The sequence below is a fragment of the Salvia miltiorrhiza genome, chromosome 4, assembly GCF_028751815.1.
Source record: "Salvia miltiorrhiza cultivar Shanhuang (shh) chromosome 4, IMPLAD_Smil_shh, whole genome shotgun sequence".
Lineage (NCBI taxonomy): Eukaryota > Viridiplantae > Streptophyta > Magnoliopsida > Lamiales > Lamiaceae > Salvia > Salvia miltiorrhiza.
Genome location: NC_080390.1, coordinates 17,151,511 through 17,161,588, shown reverse-complemented (window position 1 = coordinate 17,161,588; position 10,078 = coordinate 17,151,511). Strand labels below are relative to the sequence as shown.

The 10,078-nt window shown below is 37.3% G+C and overlaps 1 long non-coding RNA gene across 1 annotated transcript; it reads left to right on the top strand.

Moving 5' to 3' along the window:
* The first annotated feature begins 6,831 nt into the window (after positions 1-6,831).
* Positions 6,832-9,754, top strand: LOC131019860 (uncharacterized). Its single transcript, XR_009100504.1, has 3 exons — positions 6,832-6,966; positions 8,820-8,886; positions 9,487-9,754. It is a non-coding gene; the product is annotated as an uncharacterized LOC131019860 (long non-coding RNA).
* The last annotated feature ends 324 nt before the right edge of the window (positions 9,755-10,078 follow it).

Sequence of the window (10,078 nt, the reverse complement as noted above, 5' to 3'; positions counted from 1 at the left end):
TTTTATTATGATGAGTAAGTTTTACGGCTATAAATGACGCCCCTTTTCTTCCCCTTCTTCTTTAACCCCATCCCTAGTCACAGATCACTCGGCTTAACTATCCTTAGTTAGGGCGGGCTGTGACAGAGTGGTATCAGAGCGAAGGAAAGCTCTGAATTAGAAGTCTTGAGTTTAGTCTAGAATGAGTCACTAGACTAATAGTTATTAACAACCGTGAGCTCAGCGCACCATCACACCAGGCTCAACGAGGTATGTAAAATTTCAAAGTTTATTTGACGTTAAATTTTGAAGAGCATGATGTTGAGGTTATATGATGAGTTATGATGTTACACTTTAAAGGTGCATAGTTTGAGTTTGAGGATGACAACATGATTAATAATGAGTTATTATGTTGTAAGAGCATATGTTGATGTTACATGATGAATCATGAGAGCGTTTATATCATATGATGTTATATGATTGAGGATGCATAATTATGAGTTATGATGTGATGTATTTGAGATGTTTTGTGATGAGAATTGTTTGAGCAGTTGTGATAAGTCACGATGATTTAGATGAAGGAATCTAATGTCATTGTTAAGAGAGATTTTTTTTACTAAGTAGAAGGATGAAATGAGAACTTAGAGCTAAAGCTTGAGAGAATTAGCAATTGCTTTAAGTACTTGTTGGTTTGAGTTATGAGTTTGAGTTATGAGCTTGAGTATAATAACATGATTAATGATGAGTTATTAGCATGCAGCAATGAGATATTGTACGATATGTTGAGTTGTTTTGTGACGCGAGTTTTGCTCACGCAACCTTAATGGTACTTGAGGAGGTATCATGAGCCATAGTCTTTGGAGATGGCTTTGAGAGAGAATTGTTGAGTTGTCTTACTGAGTCACGATGATTTAGATTAAGGGATCTAATATCATTGTTTAGAGAGGTTACCTACTATGTAAAGATGGGACGAGATGAGAATTTAGATGTTTTGAGCTTGAGTTTTAAGAGAACAGTACTACTTAGTAGGAGTTTTGCTAAGTTATGTTTTGTTTATTTCTGTTGCTGGAGCCAAGTAGAGTTAGTTCCTAGAGTCACCTTTAAGTTCTCCTTATAGGTTGGCCAGGACTGTTGGCACTGCACGAAAGTGGACTGTTGTGAGATCGAATTCAGGAAAGATCGGATACGAGGACGAGGCGTACAGTATGTGGTACAGAGATACCCTAGCAGATTTTCAAACACATGTTCATAGACTATGAAAGGATGAAAGCCTTATGGTTGTTACTAGACTGGATGGCATCGTGCACCTAGTCCCCGTGCTACCAATCGAGTGGTAGGATTGAGCAAGGAAGAAAGCCACTCAATATGATGGGACATGTCGTCTTGAGCATTGGACCCACAGGAGATGGGATTTGTTACAGATACCCAGATTTTCTATGCGGATCTACTGACCGGATGCTTGTTTTCTACCAGGGACTCTAGAAGAGTGTAGTAGATATCGAGTCGATCCTTAAGTATCAGTTACCAAAGATGATAAAATGATAAACGATAATGAGGATGAGAAGTAGCCGAGGAGGGCTAGAGTTGATGAGGATAAGAAGAGAAGTCGATGTAGGCTAGAGCTAAGGATGATCTTGAGAGTATGCGCGGTACACCCTCGTTTTTGATTAGTTGCAATTACATTGCGATGTATATAACTTACTTAGGAGATACTGGTACTTGAGATTTTGACATGATGATAGATAAGCATGCGAATTTAGTACCCTACTGATGTTAAATAGATGGATGTTCCTAGTGTGCTAAAGTAGCAACTAGATGAGTTAACTGGTAGCAATTACCGTAGGAGGTCCAGACCGAGACATAGTACTATTAATGGTGTCGATTTAGAAGGGACATTACGATAGATACTATGGTTTTTGTAGGGTTTAAATAACCCCTTTATGTAAGTCCTCTAAAAAGAGGCATTCTACTGATGGATATATTAGGTTGACCAGAGTGGTCTTTTTGTTAGCATTTCGTGAGTGCTTATTGCCTTATAGATGAATGTTAAGGTGACCGTGAGGGTTTCCTTAAAGTTGAGTTAGTAAATTGAACTTGAGTTTTGAGGATGCTTAGAGCGTTGGTCGAGTTGAGTTTTCCTTTTGTGATTTCAAAAATGCCTCAAAGATGTCATCAAGAGTGTGATGTGAAGGATAGGCGGGATAATACTCCGCCACAACCACCGCAACATGAGAGGAGAGTCGAAAAATATTGAACTTTCGAAACAAGAGTCTAGAACATAGGACCCTGAGTTTAAGCTTTTAGCTTGCTGGTGTGAACTTAAGTTTTGTTATGTATAGTATGTTGAGGGTTTAGAAGACACAGAATTTCCAAGTTCGGGATAGTATATCCCGTGTGACTGGGGAGTGATTATGTTGGACCTGGCCAGTCCGCATGATCCAAATCTCAGTAGACGTGTTTTGGGTTTATAAACCCACGTGTTTCAACTTTCGGTTGAAAAGCCAGATGGGTTCTTACTCTAGGTCATTTTTGTTCGACCTGGTAGTTGCTTCATTCTACCCTCTGGTCATTCATTTGAGTCTCTTGAACAATTTGTTTTGATGTCATTCTAGGGTTGAACCCTTACAACTTTTGAGTTATCCTAGTAGATTCTTTTGATGTATAAGACTAGTGAGAGGCACGTCAGAGGACTTTAACACCCGAGCAACTGGTAAACTACACCTGAGAACAATTCAAGGCTACTCTTGAGAAATATGTACCAAGGAGTACAGTAAGCAGCAAGAGGCTGACTATCGAAGTTTGATGCAAGGAACGAAATCGGTTGTAGAGTATAACCGAGAATTCTGTGAGCTATCACGATTTGCTCATCAGAAGATGGATACTGATGATGAGATGTCTGAGTTTTATGTGCCGGTTTAAGGCAGGACTTTAAGGTAGTATTGGGCAAGTTATTGGATGCATCAGTTAGAATCCTGTTTAATACAGGAGCCTCGCATTCTTTAAGTGTTTGAAGCATGTTACCTTCAAACTCGAACCAAAACGAGCTAGTCCCAAGTTGAGAGTAATCACTCCTGTAGGAAGAGCTACTACAGTTTCTCACATGATTTCTAAATTAGAGTTTGAGTTAGGATCACTAAAGATGAAAACAAGAACCTTGCACTTAATGCCTATGTGGAACGTAGACATTATTCTAAGGATGGACTGGTTAGCAGAGAACTTTGCCCCGATTGATTGTAAGAAGAGACAGATAACTTTCCAACCACCTGGGAAGGAACAGACATGTTTTCACGACATTGATAGAAAGAAGAGAATTTCAATCATTTCGGCACTTCAGGCGTCGAAATTGGTAAAGAAGAAAGGAGCACAAGCTTACCTAGTTTACTTGAATGATGAAGGAGAATCAAGTAAAAACTTTGAGGATGTAGTAGTGGTAAGGGAATATAGAGATGTATTTCCCGAGGTCTTACCAGGATTGCCACCAACAAGATAGTTGGAGTTCACTATCAACCTAGAACCTGGATCAGCACTAGTGTCGAAGGCACCCTATAGAATGGCGCCTAAGAAGCTACAAGAGCTGAAGATTCAGCTACAAGAATTGCTCGAGTTAGGTTTTATTAGACGTAGTGTATCCCCGTGGGGAGCACCAGTCTTTTTTGTCAAAAAGAAGGATGACACGTTGAGAATGTGCATAGATTATCGAGAGCTGAATAAATTGACACTCAAGAACAAATATCCTTTGCCGAGGATAGATGACTTGTTTGATCAATTACGAGGAGCGAGTTTTTCTTGAAAGTTGACTTGAGATCATAATACCACTAGTTCAAATTTTGACAGGAGGATACACCTAAGACAGCTTTTCAAATTAGGTATGAGCACTATGAGTTCATAGTTATGCCATTCGGTTTGACGAAGGCACCAGTAGTTTTCATGGATCACATGAATCGAGTGTTCCATCAATAACTGGATAAATTTATCCTAGTTTTCATAGATGATATTCTCATCTATTCGAAGAATGAGCAGGAGCGCCAAAACATTTGAGAACGATGTTGGAAACGCTAAGAGTTGAGAAGCTTTTTGCCAAATTCACCAAGTGCGAGTTTTGGTTGAACGAAGTAACTTTTCTAGGACATATTGTATCATCCGAAAGAATTAAAGTTGACCCCGTCAAGGTACAAGTTGTACATGAGTGGAGATCACCAACTACGCCTAACGAGATTCGCAACTTTTTAGGTTTAGCAGGATACTATCAGAGGTTTATTAAAGGATTTTCCATGATAGCAAGACCGAGAAAAGAAGTTAAGTACAATTGGAAAGAGGAGTGTAAAGAGAGTTTTTAAGAGCTTAAAGGAAATTGACTACAGCACCAGTGCTGCTAGTCCCGGAAATGGATAAAGAGTATACCATCTACACAGATGCGTCAAAGAATGGGCTAGGATGTGTTTTGATGCAAGAAGGAAGAGTTATAGTCTATGCATCACGACAACTTAGATCCCACGAGATAAATTATCCAATGCATGATTTAGAGCTTGCAGCCGTTGTGCATGCCCAAAAAAAAAAAAAAAAAAAAAAAAAATTGGAGACATCATCTCTACGGAGTTAGATGTGAGATTTTCACGGACCACAAAACTTTGAAATACTTTTTCAAGCATAAGGATATTAACATGAGGCAAATGAGATGGCTCGAATTAGTAAAGGATGTTAACTGCGACATTAACTATCACCCTGGCAAGGCCAATGTAGTAGCCGGTGCATTGAGCCGAAAGGTCTCGTCAAAGTTAGGATGTATTCTCACGAGAGAGGATGAGCTTATAAAGGACTTTGACAAGATGAGGATAGAGATGATAAAACCACCAGGGACGATAGCAAGTATTGTTGCGACGATGCCTAGTTTGAGGAAAATGGTGATTGAAGCACAAGGAAAGATGAGACAATGAACAAGTTACGAGGAAGGATAAGAGCAGGAGATCTCAAGAGTTACAAAAAAAAAAATCAGACAATGCTATCTTATTTGAGGGGAGAAGATGCATTCCCCGCGATGATGAACTTAAGAATACGATCATGAGTGAGACTCATAACACGCCTTACACCGCCCACCCAGGAGGCACAAAGATGTATCAGGTTGTAAAAAAATAGATTTTTGTGGGACGGAATGAAATGAGACATAGCTTCGTTTGTAGAGCGATGCTTAGCTTGTCAGCAAGTGAAACCATTACACCAACGACCCTATGGGAAGTTAAAACCGTTGGAGATTCCCGAGTGGAAATGGGATCACATAGCGATGGATTTTGTGACAGCTTTACCCAAAAGTCAAAGAGGAAATACAGCAATTTGGGTGATTGTAGATCGACTAACAAAATCGGCACATTTCATACCGATCCTAATCGCGTATGGACCAGATAAGTTATCACAATTGTACGTTCGTGAGATTATAAGATTACATTGAGTACCGGTGTAGATCACCTCAGAAAGAGAAAAAAAAAAATTTACATCACGTTTTTGGATGAGTTACAGAAAGAGTTGGGTACAAGGATGAATTTTAACATAGCAGGCGATAGAAGATATTATAGGAACTACTATCCTTGATAGAGGAGTAAATCGGGAGAATGTGTTGCCACTAATTGAGTTTACCTATAAGATGTGAGACAAAGTTTCGAGATAAGAGACAAAGTTTTCTTGAAGGTTTCACCCTCAAAGGGGATGAATAGATTTGGAGTTAAAGGACAGCTTAGACCCAGAGTTATAAGTCCTTACGAGATATTGCAAAAGATAGGTCCAATAGCGTATAGGTTGGCTTTGCCACCTAGCTTTGGAAATGTGCATAACGTGTTTCACGTGTCACAATTGAGAGGATACATATTTTCGACCCAAACCATGTGGTTTACTAAGAAGAAATGATCTTAGAACCAGACTTGAGTTATGAAGAGAGACCTCAGATGATGCTAAATCATAAAATTCGGCAATCGAGTAATAAGTCGATTGCATTGGATAAGGTCCAATGGAGATATGATACTTAGAAAGAAGTGGAAAGAGAGCTTGAGGATAAGATGTGAGAGAAGTACCCGAAACATTTACAAGAGGTACAAATTTCGGGACGAAATTTATTTTAAGGGGGAAGGTATGTAATACCCGTGCTTTTGATGACGTGTTTAATTGTTTAAGTTTGAGTAATTAGGGTATAGATCCCTTGTTTGATTTACTTTGTAAAGAGATGAGGAGTTATATGAAGTTCCCTTGTTATTTTTAAGATGTTGAGATGTTCTTTTGATGATGTTTGGATGATGTGAGATTTTATATCCGAAATTGAGTTTGAGTATTCGAATAATTCGAGATAATTATTTGAATGAGAACGGTGAACTCGAAAGTGAGATCTGAGTCCGTTAAGACATTTTTGAAAATTTTGACTTTTTGACGATGAATAGTAAAATACTGCTATTTCGTCTTTTTGTCGACTTTCAAAATCTTATGTGCACGTCATCGAGAAATATTCTTAGTTTTTCGATACGAGTCCAATAATGAAAGTTTTTATTTTTGGATGACGAGTGAATAGTAAATTGTGATTTCTCGATAAACGAACCGAGCTCGTTTATCAGAATTTCGAGAACGAGCTTGTGTTTTCTATATTTATATAGAATTACGAGTGCAATGAAAGTGAGTAGAGGTTGAGAGGGCGAGAAACGAAGAGTATGGGTAGTTAATCGTTAAAACGAGACGAAACGAGATATTTAACGACTAACGGGTTAATATCCTAAATATCTAACCTACCCTACCCCTAACCACCCCCCAACTGCCCACTATCCCTCTATCTCACCTAACTCACGCTGCACACACAACACACACACTAATTTGCACACAACACACACACTAAAACACATTAGAAACACACACACACTTCACGTTAACACCATTTCTTTGGTGTTCAAGCTTTTGACTTCCGATCTGAGCACCGAGACGAACGCCGATCATCTTTTCGATCACGTATCTAAGTAGGTAAGATCTCTACCTACGTTTTGATGGTTTTCTTTTCGATTTTCGTCGACGTCGAAAAACGTCGATTCTCGACTTTATTTTGAAACGACGTCGGATCGTCGTGAAATTTTAGTATGTTGTTCTTGGGTAGATGTTGAGCATGTTTAATGAAGGGAGTAAGAACGGAACGAACCGTAGCTATGAAACCCATGAGGGCAGCCCCGTTTTTTCACATATTAGCTTGTCTTTCGATTTTTGTTTGATCGTTTTGACTTGATATTTGTGCTTAGGGGTATGCTAGAATCGATATATATTAAATTCGTATTTTTCCAAGCACGAAAATTGTATAAATTTTTAGAGTATGATTATTTAAATTCGTGAAGTTTGAGACGTTGCATAATGAATATTATTGCGTATATGTGTTCTACGATGTCACATGAGCATGCTAATTGATTTACAATTTATGGATGATAATTGTTGAACGAAATTAAAACTGGAATTCTGTCAAAATTTTACAGCAGTTTCAAGCTTATGTTTCGATGAGTTTTCATTGCTTGATGGCTCTGAAATTTTAGTATGTTTATCTATGATATGTGTATTTCGTTTCTGCAAAATTTCATGTCTTTTGGATGATGTTTGCTATTTTAAAGATATTTTGAAAAATCCTTGACAGAATCTGTCAACTATTGGTAGACTTCACAAAAACGTTTATATCTATTAATCCATGAAGGATTTTGCATCACCGTTTTTTTTAAACGAAACTAGACTTCAATACTTTTCTAAAAACATAAGATTTCGATTTTTATGACCTCTGAAACAGAGCAGTTTATTATTTCAAAAATGCCCTGTTCTGCTGTCATATTTGTCCAACAGTAAAAGTGTATGAGTTTCATTGTTTATTTGGCAGATCATATGAACGTTTTCTCTTGTGAAATTTTAACCAAATCTTCAAGGATACCTTTAGTTTTGGATGATTAAATTTGATGGAATTTTATTAAGGTTTGCCTTGGTTTCTAATGGCCTAAACAAAATTGGCAGAAACTGTCAATCTTTGACAGCCTGCACTAAAAGAGCAATATCTCCAAAAACCTTTAACCTTTTTGGTTAACTACCATTTTTAGAGTGAACTACACTTCATGAATTTTTTGAGATCAATTGGTATGAGAGTTTATGATGATTGAGTTGGTTGTTATGAATTTTTAAAGATGACACAAAAACAGCAAAACTTTCTAGAAAACAACTTGATTATATTTGTTTTGATGGATGATACGATATGACTAAATGGTGTGAGTTGTGAGAGTTATGATTAACGCACATAAATGTTGGTATCTGACACTCGAACAATTGGTGTCGAGTATAAATGATAGTTTACTGATAAAGAGTTTTGATGATTTTGAATTATTTGGTTTGCGTTGAAAAGATGTCAAGATGTTAAGTTTTGAGTCGAGAGACGAGTTCACGTAGTGAGATTCACGCGTTGAAATCTCGTGGTTGACATTATATATGAATAGGTCATGCCGAAATTTTTAGTGAAATTAGGATTTGAGCATAGTCAATTCTTGTTGACCCGTGACTCAAATACATGCCTAATGGATAGTTTAACTTCTAATTGGTTAATTAGACGAGATGAGAGCGAATAGATCTGCTAAGAAAGTGGACTTTTCGATGTGTTAAATATTTCTTTTAATTGAAGAGCTGCTAATTATAACATAAGGATGTTATAATTAATGAGTAATGACGAGAGATAATAATTGTTATATTGATTAACAATCAAGAGAGATGAACATTAGAGATACTAATGTTTCATAAAAGAGATTAGATTATTAATCGAGGTTTCTTTTATAACTTCTCACCAATTCTTCATAACGATGAAGGTCCTTTTGGGAAGTAACGACTTGAGGGAGAGAGTGACGTTACTCATTGATACAGAGACACAACGAGGTGGGCATTACTTTTACTATACGTATATAGAGATCCCCTGCGTGTCGTAGGCCTCTTATACGAATGAATGCATGAGATGATTTAACTGTTAATTTCAGTTTTATATATCTATCCAATGAGTTTAATGTTACATTTGAGCAAGTTATTTCGTTACAAAATATTTGAGTTAAAGTTATTTCAAGTATTGTCTTGCCATAAAATGTTTAAATTTTAGTATGATATCTATCTGCTTTGGCTTTGCCAATGATGCAAACGAATTCGGGTCCTGAGCAGTTGATAGCTATCCTGCCAGGGCTAGTGTACACCAGTGACCGTGAGTCATCTAGCGGGTTGGCCGGTCAAGTGTTTGTGAGAGGTGGCCACCTCTCCGGCACAAGTTTCAGATATGATAGATTACAAGAGAACTTAGTCTGCAGACGAACTTTAAGAATCACAAATGAATTTAGTAAGCTTGGGCCTTTTTAGCGAAAAACTCCCTTGCTGTACTGTTTATGATGGCATGACAATTTACAGTTTTGAAGCATGTATTTTTATACCTAGGCATACGTGCCCACTGAGTGCTTTTGTACTCAGCCCTGCATATGTTTTCTAAATGTGCAGGTTGAGCTGATGTGATGATGGTGCTGCAATGAGCGGAGTCTCCAGGGTTGTTAATAAATAGTTAACCTGTCTAGAATATGTCTTCATACATATGTCTAGCTACTTTCCGCTGCAAGATGTTGTTGATGTTATAGTATGTTATGTCATACTTTGAGTCTTAAGAGAATGGTTTCATATGATGTATAACTTGATTAATGATATTAATTAAGTTTTATGCTGTCTTTCATAGACTATTTTCAATTGAGTATTAATGAATAAAAATGACGAGTTTTATTATGATGAGTAAGTTTTACGGCTATAAATGACGCCCCTTTTCTTCCCCTTCTTCTTTAACCCCATCCCTAGTCACAGATCACTCGGCTTAACTATCCTTAGTTAGGGCGGGCTGTGACATGAATATTAAAAAACGAATAATTTATAATAAAATATTAAAAAAAATATTTTTTTAAGAATATATTTGTCCAAAAAATAGAAGTTCGAAATGAAATATTATTTTATAAATGAAAGAAGAGATAATTAGGTCATCTACTATAGAGAGTCAATGTGGGCTCTTAAATGTGGTCCCTATCATTTAAGAGACGATCCTCCACTA